Source organism: Heterocephalus glaber, unplaced genomic scaffold (genome assembly GCF_053883595.1).
Source record: "Heterocephalus glaber isolate CG9 unplaced genomic scaffold, H.glaber_assembly_v1.0 deba00001587, whole genome shotgun sequence".
Taxonomy (NCBI): domain Eukaryota; kingdom Metazoa; phylum Chordata; class Mammalia; order Rodentia; family Bathyergidae; genus Heterocephalus; species Heterocephalus glaber.
This window is the reverse complement of record NW_028258365.1, coordinates 1,748,350-1,766,826: the sequence shown is the minus strand read 5'-3', so window position 1 is coordinate 1,766,826 and position 18,477 is coordinate 1,748,350. Positions and strand designations below refer to the sequence as shown.

Genomic DNA, 18,477 nt, shown 5'->3' with positions numbered 1-18,477 from the left:
GTTATACCAACTCCCCATGATGAATATAATCATTGCATACTGCAAACATGTACTAATGAAAACAAACAAATACGTAAAAATCCCCCCAAAAGAAAACAAAAGATTCCACCACAAATGCAAATCCTCCTTTTTACTTTGGAAGCTATTCACAGATCAAAAATATTCACTGTTGAATTCTGGAGCAGGGACATTGGTCAATAAATAATGCTTTTCTTTTCCCTCTGTGTTCACATCTGACTGATAGGTAGGCATCAAAATCCAGCAAATGGAGCTGTAAGCAATAGCTTTATTACTAAGACTTCGATTTTATGATATGACATACTTGATATCAAGTTGAACTTCCTAATATTTCATCCTGGTACTAACTTACCTACTCAGACTAGCTGGATGATACAGAGCCCCTGCATAGGCTGCAGCTGACAGTCATGGGCTGGTCACAGGGAGGAACAAGAGAGAATGCAGTCTCTTAGGATCCAAAACAGTGGGAAACCTGTGTGTGTGAGGAAGGGGAGAAAAGCAGACGTCTTCTCTAGGGTAGTTCTATTAGGAATTAGTCTGGAAGATTGCCCCCCCCCCATCCTGTGAGTCATCTTCTTTTTGTTCTCATAACCCATTTGGATTTAGCAGTCATCGGCATGGCTCACTAGAGTGAAGTCCGGCCTCAGTGAGAGAAGGAATGCTCATGCCCAGAGAGTTTTACTTTCTATCCATAAAGTTGAGAATAGCACTTCTCCTTTGTGTATCTGGTGAAGTTTAGAATTTACTCTAGAGCTACACTGTCCAAGATATAGCTATTTAAAACCTAATGTGTTAAATAAAAATCCAGGGTCTTGAGCACACAGTGCACATTACAGTGCTCTGTAGCTTGTGAATCACTCCATGATAGGGCAGAATGGGATGCATTTGCATTGTCACAAAACCATTTACGGACCTGCACTAATCCTGAGATCATTGTAGTATTTTAGGACAGCACATTATGGAACTTTAAGATCTTGTTGTACTGTAAGTCAAACTCCACTGACTTTATTTCTTATCACAAATTGTGCCTGGCAACATAGCTAGCAGCTTTCCCCAGAAATTATACAATTGTAATATCTAACAAAGATGATCCAAATAATGCAAGTTAGATAAATTATTTTTAACATTATAAAAAATACCCATAGCAAAGGAGAAATTCTATCCACGTATAAATGCCAGAGAAATTAAACTTCTACATTTCCCTTCCCTTGATTTCTGATTCTGTCCTGTTTCACCCTCAGAAGCTTGTGTAGAGTGAGGCTCCTTGTTAGATATGTGGAGCTGTCTTTTCTTCCCCTACTCCAGTGAAAACCAAATGCCCTGTGTGACAGTTTTTGCTAAGCTCCTTTTGCACATTTTTCAGACATTCAGTACTGTTCACCTCTTTAGGAGCAGTGGAAATATTTTCTTTGGCCTCATGTTTCTCTAAAGAACAACAATCTGCCTTTTGTCTTTGTCTTCCTGTCCTCCTGCTGTTCTCTCACTTTGGATGTAGGCTCAAAAGAGGATTAGGCATCTTTCTCTGCTTATTGAATTGATTCCTTTTTTCTTCTACCTCATGAAACACAAGTACTTTTTGCTGCATCTGAGCACCATCTTTCTTTTTGATTTTAGCCCAGAAAATGTTTTTTTTCTAACATAGTCTTCTGAATTTTGTATAATAAGAGACTCCTGTTGTGAGAGGTATAAAATCATTCATTTTTGAATCTACTGGTATCTAATATTTGTTGCACCCAGTGAGAGAGAATCAACCAGAGACTGATATTAAATCCACACAGGAGTTTATTACCAGCCGGGACTCAAGCATCGACTAGGGGGAGACAAACATGTTTTAAACACCTTTGAGGCCAACAGTTTTAGTCCCCCCTATGGGATAGAACTAGTAAAGCAAGCAAAAGGTACAGAAGCGGAATGTCCTGCTATTAGAACATTTGTAAAACAATAGTTGATTAATTGTTGTTTCTAAAAGACTTTCTAAGGGGAGGAGATTTCTAAGCTTCCTCCTTCTGAGTTCATCTAAAGGGCAGGCAGGTGGGTCAAGCAGCAATATGGAGTCTGTCTTGCTAACTAGGGTCCTTCAATATTAATACAAATTTTATTTGTCTTACCCTCCTTGACTTGCAAAACAATACCTCAGAGATACTTTGTCTTTAGCACAACAACTTCCCTGGGCCTTGTTGTGCTTTATTTTCCTCATGAGATTTCTGTTAATCTATCTCTTCAGAGTTGTCCCTTCTTTTGGAATCATAACTCTACAAATGTCTTAAATATGTTCCATCAGGGAAGGATGTGGTGGTAAACTAGGTGTCTAAAAAGAAAAACAAAACAAAAAATTGTTGCCTTGAAGTGTTTACCCATTCCTACTATGGTGGCTGATTTCAAGCCTCTAATAGGATGTCACTGTGTGCAGATTTAGGAAGAGCTGTGTGTCTCTCGGGTTGGCTCAACATCCAGGTTCTGCAGTGTTTCAAGGAACTGTAACAGAAACCACCCTTTCCACAGGTATAGAGCCACTTTGTAACTGACTCAATAACGTTCTGAGTTTTTATCACCAATCTTTGTGTCTTTGATCTTTAAACACAGTCCCCACTTCATCCCTTTCTAGAACCATCTGGATTTTAAAGGCATTATTTTCTTATCGCTCACATTATGGACTCTATATGAACATGTATCTCGATAGCTTTGTAGATCCATTTTACTGAGGAGAAACTGTCTGGTCTGTTCTTATTTTTAGGGCTTTTTGTTTTGGCCTTGATGTTTTGGGCCTCAGTCACCCTTTTAATGCAGGGAAACAACTAAGGCCAAAATGAAAGTGAGGTAGTGTTTTTAGATACAGGGCCTAAATATAATGTTAAATCATCAAAGAAGCAAACTTGTTTTTGTGGTACTGCAAGTTGAACACAAAATCTTCCTGTTAAGCTACATCTCCGGCCCTATTTTTTTTTTTAATTTTTATTTTGAAGCTGGGTCTCAAGTCAGCAAGTTGCCCAAGCTGGGATTGAACTTGTGATCCTCCTACTTCAGCCTCTCAGAATGCTGGTATTATAGGCACTCACCTGGCTAAAAAAGGTAATTCTCTGGTCATATTTTTATAAAATTATTTTATTCCAAAGTCTTAATCTGTGATTGTAAGGGATAATTTATGGTATCCTCTAAAATACTTCCCTTTTTAACATCCTGAGTTCCATTTCTCTTTGATCATCATCATGGACTTTTTACTAGCTGATTCCTATCTGTTATACTAAAAAACAGTGTTTATATTTGTTTTGAAATTCCTTAAAAGGTGATCATGCAAATTGTTTGTAGCAAACATTTATTCCTAGATAACTCTTGATTTGTAGGGTATATCTTATCTTCATTCCTCTGCCTGACTTTCCATATTTTGAAAGATAATTTTTAATAAGTGGACATTTTATGGCGATTGCTAGTATTTACTACTTGTGCAAGAAGATACTGGAAGAAGGAAAATTTTAAGGGTATGTGAAACTGATGAAGCTAGTTGAATTTTAAACCAAAAAAAAATGTGCTTTCCCCTTACAATGATATCTTTGTCTCTATTACCCGTGTTTATAGTGTCTATTTTCAACATGTATTTTTACAGGGCTTATCGTAAGGAATTTCATACACAGTCACCAGTATTCTTACAGGCTATTGACTTTTTGTGTTTTATATTGATTTCTTCACTATTACCCATATATTACTGCTGTATGTCATTCTTTTAACATTGCACTCTTTGCTTCCTCACTCTCATGAGAATAAAATAGTTAATGTCACTGGGATGATTACTACATTGTAGCTTTCCCACTGTCAGCTCTTCTGCCACTTTCCATGTGCTAAGTCAACAAAACGGAAGAGATGGACCTTTCTTGGGAAGTTTTAACTGCTTGTTTTAGGAAATAAACTCCCTTTCCATCTGAACTTCCCAGTGCTAAATCCTGTGTCTATCACTTTGTATTTAAATAATTAAAACCATTGACCTCACTGGGTTTTCTGAATTGTGATTTAACATTTTAAATTAAGATTCAGCAGAATTACACATCTCTTTTTTTCCCCAAAACTGCTAAAATAAAATCAACCAGGTGCTTTTGGGGCATGTAGCATCCCTATCCTAATTACTCTGAATGAAGTCTGTATTTCCAAATTACATTGAATGAAAATCTGTATTTCCAAAGTAATTTTGGTATGTAACATGTTCTAAAACCACTAATGTATAAATCTGTTTTGCTTTTTGAAGCATTCACTAAATAAGCATTCTAATTGCCATCTATATACAGGAAGACATGATAATATGAAGAGTCAAAAAACCTAAATTTATATAACAATATACCAATAAACAATGAACAACCAGCTTCCATCTCATAAATAATGAGAATTCCAAAGGGTGAGAATGGGAACAGGGCATGAGAAAGACTTTCTTTGGGTTGGTAAATTGCCAGTCAGTAGCAAGCACCCTGACAGAGGGTTCTCCAGCCTGAAGTTATATGCAGACCCACAAAGCAAGATAAACTCCATGTAGACACCTACCCAAGGAGAAGACTGGAAACAGAAAGATAATAAAATGCCCTGCATGTATTTCTGATAAGCATTTTTAACTTTTGTTATAAAATTATGGAAAAACACTTTGGAAATCTTTTTTTCTAATATGATTTGTATTGCAATAATATTTCTGCTACTTCTCACCCAAATGTTCTTTTCTCCTGGATTCTTGCATCTATTCTCTCTCAGGTGCTTGCAATGTAGGGGGAATACAAGTAACTCCCAAACCTGCTAAATATCCGAAGCATGAGTTTGTGTTCTCTAAATTAAAGAATGAATTCTAGGAACAATGGAGGTTAAGAGTAGGAAACATTTATTGAGAGAAAGAAAGCTTCTGTCTAAGGGATACAGAAGGGGTACTGGAGAGTGGGTTGCTCATCCACATCATTTTTCAAAGGCATTTTATATGGCAAAGCCATGAAGTGAGGCAGGTACAAAGTGGGACAAAACTATAAGACCTGGTGGTAAATTGCAAGGTGGGCATGAGGTGGGACAAAACCAAGATCATCCAATAAGATTATAAATACGGTCACCCAGGTGATCTTGATTAAATGGGGATCAAATGGGAAAACCAGTCACTACAAGAAATTTTCCCATTGAAAATATCAATCACTGCTCTGCATCTCTAGGGAAGTAGTACCTCTTTTTTATAATGCTAACCTCTTTTCTTTTTATAATGCTAGCAAGTGAATGTGCCTCAGTTGTTCTCCATGATGGTTCCTTGATTGTTCTCCATGTTGTTTCCTTGAGGGCTGGCCCTGTCTGCCTACTAGATATCTAATTAACTTACCTATCTACAATACTTGCTGCTGATAATCATCAGTCTTCTGATTATCCCCTTGTTGTCAGCTATTTCAGATTCCAGTTTTACCACATTTATTTATTCACCAGTCATTCACTTTGCCTCTAGCATTGGTGTAGACAAACGTGTGCTACCTGCCTTGGGCTCTGTCAAAGCTTTAACTGTAGTAGCATGTGTTGGAGATGCCCAGCTGCTTATCAAAAAATGTGTTCCACTTCCAAGGTATAGAGCATGGATGCCCAGCCCACTTTTCCCTGAACTAAGTTACGGGACACTTCTAGACTTGGCCTATCAAATACTTAATCTGTTTTTTCCCTAGTCTTTTTTCCCTGCTGCATGTCCATATGCAGGGTGGTTAAATGGCCTGAAACATGGTGGGGTCTCTCTCAAGCCCGAATTTCTGAAGTATTTTTAAAACGGAGCTCCCTCTCAACTTTCCTGCTCCCATCAATCAAAAATTAGATTTATGAGTGGATAACTTTAGACTTAAGTGGCTGCCATTTCATAGTTAGCTATTATAAGACAGTGTTACTGTAACTTTAATAAGAACCCAATTTTTATTCCAAGTTCACTTAATACTTGCTCAGTTGATTGGTTAGAAGAAAATCATAGATACAAATGAAGTGACATTGATCAGCAGTTTCATTCATTTTACTTTTTCACTTAGCTAATGACTTAGGGGATCTAAATCTTTATTAGAAATCAAGTCATCAGAGATTAAGCATCTAAATTATCTGGAAAGGAATTGAAAGCTTGACTTGGATTTTATAGGACATAGCATTAAGTAATGTAATCAGGACTGAGAATCAGTATTCCTAGGTTATCAGTTTTGTGCATTTTTCACTATTTGATTTTGTTTAGCTGCTTTAAGAAAAAAAAAGTGTCTGTTTTTTGAATTGGATTTCAGATTTCTTTTTAACTATGTCCCAGTGAAATTTTGTTTCTTTCTTATGGGAGTCAAAGAAATGATAAGCCTGTGATCTGAAGCTATAGAAGAAAGTGCCTCCAACTTAGAATTTCCCACCCCTGCTTGGGAGCAACAGTTTACCTGGGGAAATCATGGGTTGATACAGAGCAAAAAGAACAAGTATGGGAAACTCTTTTGAGTTGGAGAGCTATGGAATGATTCCGAACATTGATAAAAGGTATCAAAGCTGGGAATATAAAGAATATTTAGATGTTGGAGATGCATTCAGGGAAAAGAGCATTTCAGAAATATATATTTTAGCTTAGTATTCCAGAGGAACTTTTTAACAAACTATAAGACAGATTCTGATTTGCTTCCTAATGTAATATCTTACAGAGCTGAGTATGACTGAAGGTGACAACTTGGTCAGGATATAGGTTAAAGGTCATTTCAATGACATGGTTAGAACTAATGCCATTTTTCTGCAGGGATCCTTGCAGTACCTGTCTGGCTTGGGATTCTCAGATGTGTGTGGGTTTTCATTTGGTGTTATTTGATGATACTTTAATTGATCATATTTTTTTCTCCCTTCATAAATGTATTATTTTCCCTTAAATAATGCATACTTTTTTAAAATGTGAGAATTTCTAAAGTGAAAAATGTTAAAAATTTTCACTGTAGTTTTGCAATCTGTGTGATCGGGTTTCTTAGCTCAAAACAGAATATTCATTAACTATTTTAAAGTGAAAAAAATTCATTTGAAAAAATTCAACAGGGTGGACTTATCCAATGGGCAGAGTAGATCTAGCACCTAAGGATTTTAAGATCTAGTGCTTTAGGATTTTAATTTCTTTTTAAAATTCAAAGGAAATCATAAATGTTTAGATTGAAATTGTATTATGTATATAAATGTCTTTATATCGATGCAATCATAAATATGAATGAGTGTGTGGATGTGGATGTACATGCGCACACTCCTGCGTGTAGGCTCAGGTACTATGGAAGAACGGGTTAATGGAGACAAATGTGCCAAGTATCAGCTAAAATAAGGAACAGATGTCAGCTTGGAGGACATCCTCTTCAGAGCACTGTCCCCAACCAGATGTATATGAGCGCTGCTCTAGGAAAAGCTCACTGGCCTGGCTCCCTCTGACCACACTACTGACGCTGGGCCCAAGGGCAGAACCTCTACTCTCACTGCCTCTGAGTGCTGGCAGCAGCCTCAGTTGACTGCCACATGACTTTGGTGAAGCATATGTTTCTGGGTGAAGCTCTACAAGGTGACATCAGCGGAGACTAGGCCACATGCTTGTACACTAACTGCCGCAAAGCCTGAGAAGTGGATTTCTAGCATCTATTGTGGTGGTATATGAACTTGTGAGAGGGGACACTTCCTAGATATAGAAGAGTTGTTCCAAAGGTTCTGGATGGCCAGGCCCCCCACATGACTATTGCCAACACATGCCATGTTACTATCTAAACTTTGTGATATGCATAGGCATAGCTTTTGTTTAATAACTAAAATAAAGGCTATAGCTGCAATTACCAAATGCTTAGTATTTGAAAGATTCTGTTAACTCTGCTTGAATTCTAATTTTATTATTAATTAAAAATAATAGCATTTTGGGATAGACAATAAGATTTCTACTTTTATAAATGTGAAAACAGGCTTATAGTGGCTAAGTAACTTGATCACAGAGATAGAGTTAAAGAGTAGTGAAGATGGGATTTTTGTGCTGTCTTCCATAATATAGTACCACATATTTATACGCAAGATGCACCACTTCAAAACCTGTCTTTTAGATTTAACATTTTGGCATAAATCTTTTAAAATGTGAATTTTAATCTTTTTGTGTATATTTTTATAATGATGATATAATATACTACCCAGTTAATATAACAGTTTATTCAAAATTTCTGTATTATTGAATATTTGAGTTGGTTCCATTTTTTTCTACTTAGTCATGTTGTAGAAGTTCTTTGTATATACTTTATCTTCTAGCTTGGAATAACTCACCTAAATAGAAACCTAGGATTAGAATTACTAGATCAAAGGGTACGGAAACACACTTTCTGAGAAACAAGTGCTCCATTTTCATTTATTTTATCATGAAGAAGCAAGTTCCTTTATCCATTTATTCAACATTCATCACATTTATCACATCTGTTGCACATGCTGGCTATGATACCTGTAAGACTATGATGAATATTTAACAGTCACTTGCCTAAAACTATTACAGTTTGTTGGATGTTAAAATATGATGTGCCTGAAAAGAGCATCTCCTATTAACTACATATGGTTAAAATGGTTCCTAGACCTGCTGGTACAGGCAAAAGAATACTTCAGCATTTTCAGAAAACACTCCTGGGGATGCAGGAAGCAGCATCAAAGCAATCTCAAAATAGCAACCAATATCAAAGTCTTTTTTTTCTTTGCCAATTTATTAGATGAAATGTTTTCAGTCATTGTTTTAATGGTTGTTTCCTTGAGTATTAATGAGGTTGAACATTTTTCCATATGTTCATTAATGAGTCGTTTGTTCATTGTGAAGTATTCTTTGACTATTTTGCATTTGATATTTAGTGTTCTTATGAAAATAGACTTTGGTGTATTATATTGAATGTAAAACGTTTCAGAGCTACTTTCTATTTTATTAATTTTGTATTACTTTTATTAAATATTATCTATAATATATAATATAATAAAAATAAATATAAATTATATTAATTTTTAATATAGACAGTTTTTTAATAGTCCAACCTGCCAGGCTTTTTCTTTGTAATTTTTTTCTAGTATTTATAGTGTCAGAAGTACATATAATTTTTCCAAAAATGCATGTCAGTAATAACCTCAAATATCTTTGTGTGTTGCACTGTATTTTTATTTATTCCCATAATGTATTTGGGATTTATATGTATAGCTCATGAAACACATTTGACTTGCAAAAGCTAGGCCACTATCTCAATAATTTTTAATCCTTAATTTTTAAAATTTATTTGTGGTTCTCATTTCATTATACAATAATTTTAATACCCCCTTTTTATGTACATCCATGGATTCCTATTTTCTTTTCTTTTCTTTTTTTTTTGCATAACAAGTTTATTTTTTTAAAGGCATATAGACAAAACAAAGTAAACATTTAAACAGATTTTAACTTCTGCCCTAAAACTGTTCCATTAAGTGTCAGTCTCTAAACATTTTCAGTTCAGTAATCATTATCTTCATCAGAGTCCATTACTTTTCTTCTGTTGAATTTAACTGTTGTTTTCTTTTCTGCTTGTTGGCTTACTTTTTCAAGGATTTCTGTAAACCTTGTTCTGAGACCTTCCCACTTAGCTGTCCATACTTTGCCATCTGTATAAGGTAATTCTCTACTGCTTTCGTTTTTTCAGGTTTTACAAGTGCCAAGTTACTTAACCTGTCCCGGGCTGATTGATCCAGAACTTGCGCTAAGATACTGTTTCTCATTTCTGCTTCCCTGTGCTTTACTTCCTGTTGTGCTGCATCATTAGGATCCCCGTGTTTCACCTGCATCTCGGCCAGCCTCTGCTTCCTCTAGATTCCTAATTTCATTATATCAATTTCTCTTGTAATGAAAATACCTATTAATTTTTCCCCACCAAATTTAGTGGGAGGGAACAGGAATTGCATTGTCCCTTTAATAACCAGAACATTGCTTGGCATATGACGGGCATGTATTTGTTGAATGAAAAAATAAAGTGGGTATTTCTGGAATACCCACATTGTCACACTAATTTAAACATCAAATCAATTTCAGAGCCATTTCTTTACTGTTAAATGTGTCGTAATCATATATTTTATCATTACAGCAAAATTTCTCTCAATATTCATATTCAGAATTTCCTTTAGGATCCAAATCTTTTTGTTCAAACAAACTTCACAAATTTTGAAAAGCTCTAAAATTACTCCCACAAGGATTTTTATTTGAATTTTTTTTAAAATATAAATTAAAGGGCTGGGGATTGAGCTCAGTGGTTCTGGTGCCTGCCTTGCAAGAGCAAGGTCCTGAGTTCGATCCCCGGCACCAACAAAAAAAATAGAAAAAAAAAATCTACTACAATAAAAATATAAATTAAGTTTTGGAAGAATTGATATTTATATTGTAAATATATTTTTCTCATGTATATGTTATAGCTCTCTATTTCTCTTTACAGCTTTTTATAATTTTCTTTACAGGGTTATTCATAAGTATTTTATTAATTTTTGTTGTCACTGCTGCAGTAATTCAGGATATTACTGTGGCTATTGGGATTTGTATTTATTTATTTTGAAAAAATTACTTTCTATTTATTTCCATTACATAGAAAAGTTACTGTTGCAAATTTACCTTGCATCCTGAAAGTTTACTGGGATTATTTTATTAATTGTAATAGAAAAAAAATTATAGTTTTTAGTTTTACTGAAAACAATATTGAGCATAAGTTACTGTCAGCTAAATTCTACTTTGCTTTTATGATAAGAAGTGGTAGTTTGGCAATAGCAGTAAGGTTTTAAACATTTGCTTTTGGAGATTGGATAGAATTTTTACAGCTATTTTAGGGACTTTTTATATAGCTTTTAGTAACTCTATGTGAATAATATGTGAAGCACGTATTGAAATACTGGACCTTCTAAGGAGCAGTGTGTGGGTTTCTCAGAACCTGCAAGACTTCCATATAGCACAGTTCCCTCACTTACAGAGTATTCTGTCTCTATGATCTCTTCTAAACCCTACACCTGCGAGCTGCAGTCTTCCATGTAATATCCCAGATCTCTCACTGAGGAAGTCCTTGTTCTAGAGTCAGCCAGGCTGTCTAGGGTCCACATAAGCCAGCTTAAGCCCATGTTTCTCTATGGGAGAAACATGGAAAAGGCAAAGAGTCAACTTTGATGTTAGTCACATTGTCATCACAATACTCTGGCATAGAAGGATCGACTCGATGTGCTGAATATACTGTTTAGGAGCACAGAGGGAATGAGTACTGGGACCTGGGAATGTACCAACTTCTATAGCATAAATGGCAGCACAAAGAAAGCAACCTTGAGGCTTTTATGTGCCACGTTCTAGTCCTAAACAATCAGTTCAATTTAACGTTATGAAGTTGTTCAAAACAGAATTTTGTACTCTTTGTTTTAAGGAAAACTTTTATGTCCTAATTAATGAAAACATACTATTTGATCATTTGTTTTGAAGGTAATGATATATGTTAAATGAAGCTTTTTTGTTTGTATTTACTTTATGGGATACTCATTTAAGATGATTGAACACTTCAGTAGGTTTGAATAAATCTTGGTCCTTGCTGAATGATGGAAGCTGACAAGTGATGGATAATACTGTAATGGGGACAAAACAAGTCTGAAAGGCTCAGACACATGTAACACAGTTGATCTTTCTACATCATAAACTTTTGTTCTTTGGACTTCAACAATTATCTTGCTTATGTTCGATAAATCACCACCCTACAAGAGGTTGCTTTACCCTTCCTCTGCATGCTTTACTTGCATTTTAAAAAATTGTTTAAGGGCTTATTTGGAAACTATGGGCCATATGAGACTGTTGTTCTCCATACATTCACATTGTATGCATAAGGTAGACTGCATCTTCACAGATGTAATGACACCTCAAATACCAGGATGTGTGATCTGTTCTAGTGATAAAGGTGAACATTCACTGTGTTCATTCACTGTGTGTACAACAAGGCATAATGCTAAGCTTTGGGTGTATTTGAAAAGGATGATAGATAAGTTAGGGTTTTGTTCAAATGTTAGAATAAAGCTACCGTCTCAGACATCTGATGATCATGTCTAATTAGTCAAGGTGTCCTTTGCGAAGTGTACCTAAATTAAAGTTTGAAAAAGCAAACCTAGGACTTTTCCTTGTAATTATTATATTATTTTCCTGTTTTGTGTTTAGCAATCAACAGATGCTTTGCATTTTCTCTAGTTCTAACCAAGTGACTAGTTTCATGCTTTCTGTTTTTTTGAAACTTTTCAAACTCTTATCTAACTGAAGTATTAATTTTCTTGCCCCAAATTAAATAAGGTTTAGTGTGGTTTAAAGATTACTCGTTGTAGTTTCATACTCATTGTATGTATATATCCATATATATATATACACACACACACACACTTACTTGGTCCACCAAATCCATGGGTTATACAGTTTTTGGATTCAGTGAACTGTGGATTGAAAATATTTTTAAAAATTTGCTTCTACACTAAACATGCCCAGACTTTTTTCTTGTGATTATTTCCTGAGTGATATAGTATACTATTTACAATACGTAGCGTTTACATTATAGTATTAGGTTTTATAAGTAATTTAGAGATGATTTAAGGATTAGGGCCAATGTGGATAAATCATCTGCAAATACTACTTCACTTTATATAAGAGATTTAAGCGGCTGTGGATTTTGGTACCCACAGCAGGTCTTGGAGCCCGTCTCCCATGGATACTGATGGATAAGTGTAGGTGGAGACAGATATGTGATCATATATGAGAAGGTCATGTCTGCTTTTTTGACGTGACAAGAGGAAAGATATTTTGAAAAAAGTAGAGGTGCTAAAGAATAAATTTAACTGAGTAAGTTATTGTTTTTTTCACAGATAAAATGGAGTCATAGTAACAGAAAATAAATATATAATTTGAAAATATCATTCTTGACAGTAAACATAGGAAAAAAGTCAGGTAGCATTTTAGTACACTTATTAATTAGTTTATAATATCAAATGTTTTGATAGAAAAAAACCATGAATAGTGATAAAATGACCAAACTCTGGCTCTAGATTGGTTTCAAATTAAAATGCTGACAGTTAAACTAGCTTTGGGACTCCGCCTGGGCTACCTCACATTTTCTTTTTTGGGGGCAAATTCTCTACACAACATGAATAATAATCATACTATCTCACAGGGTGATGTGTGGCAGGTCCCGGGACAACCCCAGGCTGCATAATTGCCACAAGAACTTCCTTAGACTTAGAAAAGCTGCATAATCCTAACCGCATTTTATTACAGTGAAAGGATGCAGATTAAAATCAGCAAAGGAAAAAGAGTCATAAACCAAAATCAAGAAACAAACTTCCATGTCTCCCCACCCAGGGGGGACATGCTGACAGCTCACAGCAAAGTGTGTGAGATGTGAAGTGAGGTACACCAGCAAAGCTTAGCCGGGGTCCGGACTCCAAGTTCACGTTAAGAATAGTCCCATAAGCATGTGGCCCTGAAGAACTGACCTCAGCTACCCTGACTCCAGTGTTACTTCCTTCCAGCAGAAACAAATATTTCCTGTAAATTGCACTGTAAAGTTCTCTGGTCAGAATGGACCAGCATCAACCAAGGCTTCAGAAGGAAAATTTTACAAAACCTCTGAACAGGCAGACTATCAAAAGATCAAATCTTGTCTCCTGGAAGAATCAAAGACCAGTCTTGAAAGGTGCAGGGTTTGAGTAAAGGAGCCCTGCTGAGTTAACCCTTTCTTGCCTAGTGGTTATGAAGAACAAATAAGTTAATATATATAATTTAAAATAGGCTTTGCTTTGAATAGGGTATGGCTCATGTGAGCAGTAAATAAGGGTAAAGAATAATTCCTTCTAATGGAGCTCTATGACCTGAATGAGGCATGTTAATTTGGAACAGAAATAAGAAATGTGCTCTGTGGATTTTGTGGCAATAATAAGTCCCCAAGTTTGTAAAACGGGCATTATAAGGTTATTGAGTATTATATCTATGGATACTTTAGTAAGTTTCCTGTGAAACGCCAAATTCTAGCATTTTGTTCTTTTGCCCTTTGCAGAGTCCTGAAACCAGGAAAATAATCATCAAAGAGAAGAAGTGTTGAGGCATACAACTTAAACCAGGTACAGGAGCTCAGTATTTAACATATAACATTTGTTAAAACTGACAATAAATGCAACCTTATCTCCCCTATTATTAGCAAGGTATTTTATAATCATACCATTTTGGTGTCTTAGGGTGTGCGTAACTGGCTGTTACAGGTAACTGTTCATATCCTAAAGAAAAATTCACTTCTATGTGTAATTTAAACCAGTTGTGAGAGCATAAATTAGGCTAGACCTGGACAGAAATGAGAAAGAATTAAATTATCAGTAGTATTACTATTAAATTATCGCATATTCATGAAAGATCTGCCACATGGGAAAATCATCTATGAAATGATTTTACACAATTGGATAAAATGTGCATAGTCCAGTTGACTTTATGGTGCCTAAAGTCCAGTGGGAAAGACATGAAATAAGCTAGTAGCAATATGCGAGTAAAAGTTGCAATAAATGTGAAGAAGGAAAATTTTACTGTTCTATGGGAGAATATATTGGGAGAGAAGGGAAGAATCTATTGTGGGTTATATTGACAATATTTCTCTGGAAGAGGACATTTAAGCTGATACTTTGATTAGGAGGCTACAGTCCTTGGCAGATGAGACAACAATAAATTAAGAAAATAAGCCTTAAACGAAGAAGGAAAAGCAACGAAAAGAAAGCTAGTGTGGCTGTAGTACAGTCACAGAAGATGAGAGAGACGTAGGGTGAAGTGGACTTGGGCCTGGGAGCTGACCAGCCCCCACAGGGCCAAGTGTCGTTGGCGAGGGATCTCAGGACCAGCTCTGCTGGATGACTTTCTCCCCTTGACATTCCTGTTCCGTGTCACTTGTCCTCTTTGTTTGTTCCCTAGATATAGACGCTTTCAGATCTGTCACCCCATTTCACCCTAGCCTACAAGACATCCGACAGAGTACAGCATAGATGAGCTAATTTTGGGGCAGAGAAGTTCTCAAGGCGTTCATTCTTTGGAACATTACTGCATGACATGTCCTACCTGAAATGATTTGGGGTCCACAGAATTTACAACTTTCTGAACACTGTAGACTCTCGGGATTTAAGTGTGAATTAACATTAGTGATTCTGAGAAACTTTACAGTAAAAAAGCAAAAACAAAATGTGTGTGTGTGCGTGTTTGTATAACACTGAAAAATTTCCAAAACTCTTTTTATGATTATGTGGGGAATTGTTTCAAGATTTTCCCTTAGGGATATAGATGTTAAGAAGTTCTTTTTACTGCTTAAGACACACTTTGGTAATGTGATAATTTGGTAATGTGGTCATTTTGGTACTTGATGTCTATGCACATTAAATTATTTTAGATAATTTCCTAGAATCTAGATAATTCAAGCCAGAAAAAAAATCTGTTTGCCTCCGTGGTTTAGCTTTTTCCATCAGAGATTTTCTCTGACCAGAATTATATAGTTAATTGCTTCAAGTCTTGATTATATTTTGAATGTGAAAATATAGCCTTAGGTACCAAAAGGAGTTCTGAAGTAAGAGTGTAATAAACAATTTTTTAATATCAGTGTAATGTTAGTTTCTTAAGTCAAACAAAGGAAAACCACAAAAATTATTGTTTGCATCTCAGCTAATCTCATATTCTTTTATATAAAAATGTCAATCATTGATTTTTAAAATGTTCATAATTTAGGTTCCTAAAAAAGCCTTAAAGTGATGTAAATGATGTGGGTTAATACCTACTTTATTACTTTAAAGAATAATTCTATATTCTATAAAATGTGGAGATTTTGTACCCTAGCGGTGAACACCTTAACGACCCAGAGTATTTGATCAAGTTCATTTATCCTCATTCCAGAAGACAGGTTTTCAGCATACATGTTAGGAAGGGCATTGGCATTCTTAGACCAGTTCAGCATCTTTCTGTTAAACTGGCTATCATTTAAATAGAAGAAAAAAATCATGAAAAATTCTGCAGAATTTCAAAACTTAGAAACAAAGAGCCTTGTTTCGTCCCAAGAAAACAAGATACAGCTGCCTTTTAATTGCTACTGTGACCATTTGCTTTCTACTAGAGATGTGTGTCAAATGTGGGATCTAATTAGAAATTTTAATTGAAAATGGCCTTTTAAAAAAAGAAAAGAAAGAAAAAGGATAAAAACTGAAGCATAAATATAGGAAGGAAACCAGAAATGGTAATATTCTAGCAAAACTGAAAATCACTTGGCCTCTAGGGAACTTTTTATTTGGCTCCCAGTTGAACTTTACAGGTTTATATTTCCAGAGAAATTTCATCAATCAAATGAAGAATCTTTCAAACTCTATGGATTAAAAATTTCTCCTCGTGTAAAAACAATTGATTTTGTGGTCCTGAGGATTAAACCCAGCACCCTGTGGAGGCTAAGCAAGCACTCCATCACTGAGCTGCACCCCGAGCCCAAAATAATCTTTTAAAGGTTTGAAGCCTTGGATAAATGCTAGCTCCCTGACTTAGGTTCTGGACAACTTTTGTAACTATTCTTAATATCAGCTCACTCATCTCCAAAATGGAATTTTCAAATCTAATTTTTCAACATGATTTCTATCTTGTTCCTCTCTGGACTTATACACTGACTGATATGTAGATATACCGTATTATGTTCTAGAAAGAAAGAAAAGAGAAGAAAGTGAAACAAAGAGGCTAATTTTCAGAATAAATGGTATAATATTTAGCACAGAAAATTGCAAATAAGGACAATGAGAGTACTTATTGATTTCATGCACTGGAGGCAAATTCTCAAAGGCACTTTGCTTAATCCTTTTATTTAAAGTATTTTTTTTCTTGTAGATGTTCTAGATTCTGCTTTACAGATTATAAACTCTACTTAGGGCCAATGCAATACATTATTTCTGAATTATGCATAACACTTTGCATTGTACTATGTATGATAGATGTTCAATTAATATTTGATTGAAAAAGGCTACGAGTGTCAAGCAATATGACACCCAAATTGTCATCGCCTTTGATTTACAGACATCATATCCAACATCAGAGCAAGAGTGGTTATGGCTTCCGATGAAACATTTCATTCAATAATAGTGTAGTGGTGCCTCGATTCATGAAGTCAGTTCTCTCAGTGTTTCTGATGGCAGACTGAACTGGATGAGAACCAAATCAAATTTCCCCAAAACATCTACATTGAACCTAACCACTGAATTTGTTTCGGTTCTGCTCCAGCTCGGTTTGCAACCAGAAGCGTGGAAAGAATCAAGCTCCTAAACTTGAGGTGCCACTGTGCATTCACCTCTTTTTGCCCTTCATTCTCTACTCCCATCAGATTGGGGAGTTTGCGGACATTCCACATGTTTGGCTTTTATCTTTGGTTACATTCTCAGTACTGTTCATTTTCAATAGTCTCTTCCCTACTGCCTTTCCCATTGTTTTTCCCCCTCACCCTTCTTTTTCCTTTTATCCTTTGTCTCTTTCGTTTTATCTATCCCCCAATTTTTTTTTGTTCATTGAGTTTATTGTTACATATTAGGTATACAATATGATGACATTCATCATTTTAAATTGATACCTTTACATGATGTGTCTTGGTTCTTATTTTTTCCCCATTTCCCTGCCCTCCCTTCAACCCCTCCTCATTCCATTTTTTCCTTTTCTCATATCGATTCCTTTCCCTTTTTTCATTCCCCTACCCTTCACCCTTCCCCTTTGAACCTTTTCTTCCTATTTCAGATTATCTAATATATGTTTTCATCCTTATTTACATTTTCAGTTTCTCACACCAGAGAAACTATTTGGAGTTTACACATGTGTGTCCTATTTATTTCACTTAAGAGTATGGCCTCAATGTGCATCCATTGAGCTATCAATGTCTCTAGTTTCTCATTTGTTATGGCTGAGTAGCATTGCATTTTGTAAAGATGCCACATCTTCAAATTTTTATGTACAAATCTCTTACATTCATATCAAATACCATGTCCTCTAGGAAGCATTCTTATGTACAGTATTTACTAAGAGAATTATCTTTTTAAAAATTCATTAAGTTTATTGGTACATTTTTGGTATACAATACAGTTACATTCATCATTGGGAATTTGTACCTTTACATGATATATCTTAGTTCTTATTTTTTTTTCTCCATTCCCCTGCCCTCTCTCCAACCCCTCAACCCCTCCGTATTTACAAAGACTTTGTTTCCCTTTTTTCCTTTTCTCATGTTTTTTCCTTTCCCTTCTTTCCTTTCTCCTACCCCTCCCACTTCCCCTTCCCCTTCCCCTTTGGACCTTCAGCATATTGAATGCACACTGAGGTTATACTCTTAAGTGAAATAAATAGGACACACATGTGTAAATTCTGAATAGTTTCTCTGGTGTGAGAATCTGAAAGTGTAAATGAGGATCAAATGTATAATAAATAATGTGATATAG

At 35.4% G+C, this 18,477-nt stretch overlaps 1 protein-coding gene and 1 pseudogene across 26 annotated transcripts in view; one reads left to right on the top strand and one right to left on the bottom strand.

The window, feature by feature from the left end:
- The window catches only part of Inpp4b (inositol polyphosphate-4-phosphatase type II B), a 1,082,298-nt gene that overhangs the window by 681,322 nt on the left and 382,499 nt on the right, over positions 1–18,477 (top strand). For 14 of the 26 annotated variants that reach the window (XM_021247702.2, XM_087193386.1, XM_087193370.1 and 11 more), the window contains one exon: positions 14,058–14,121. The exons of the other annotated variants lie outside the window; for them this stretch is intronic. The gene's annotated coding sequence lies outside the window, so the exon portion shown is untranslated. The remainder of the gene's footprint in view (positions 1–14,057; positions 14,122–18,477) is intronic. 26 annotated transcript variants of the gene reach the window in all.
- LOC101704096 (programmed cell death protein 5 pseudogene) lies at positions 9,349–17,405 on the bottom strand (annotated as a pseudogene).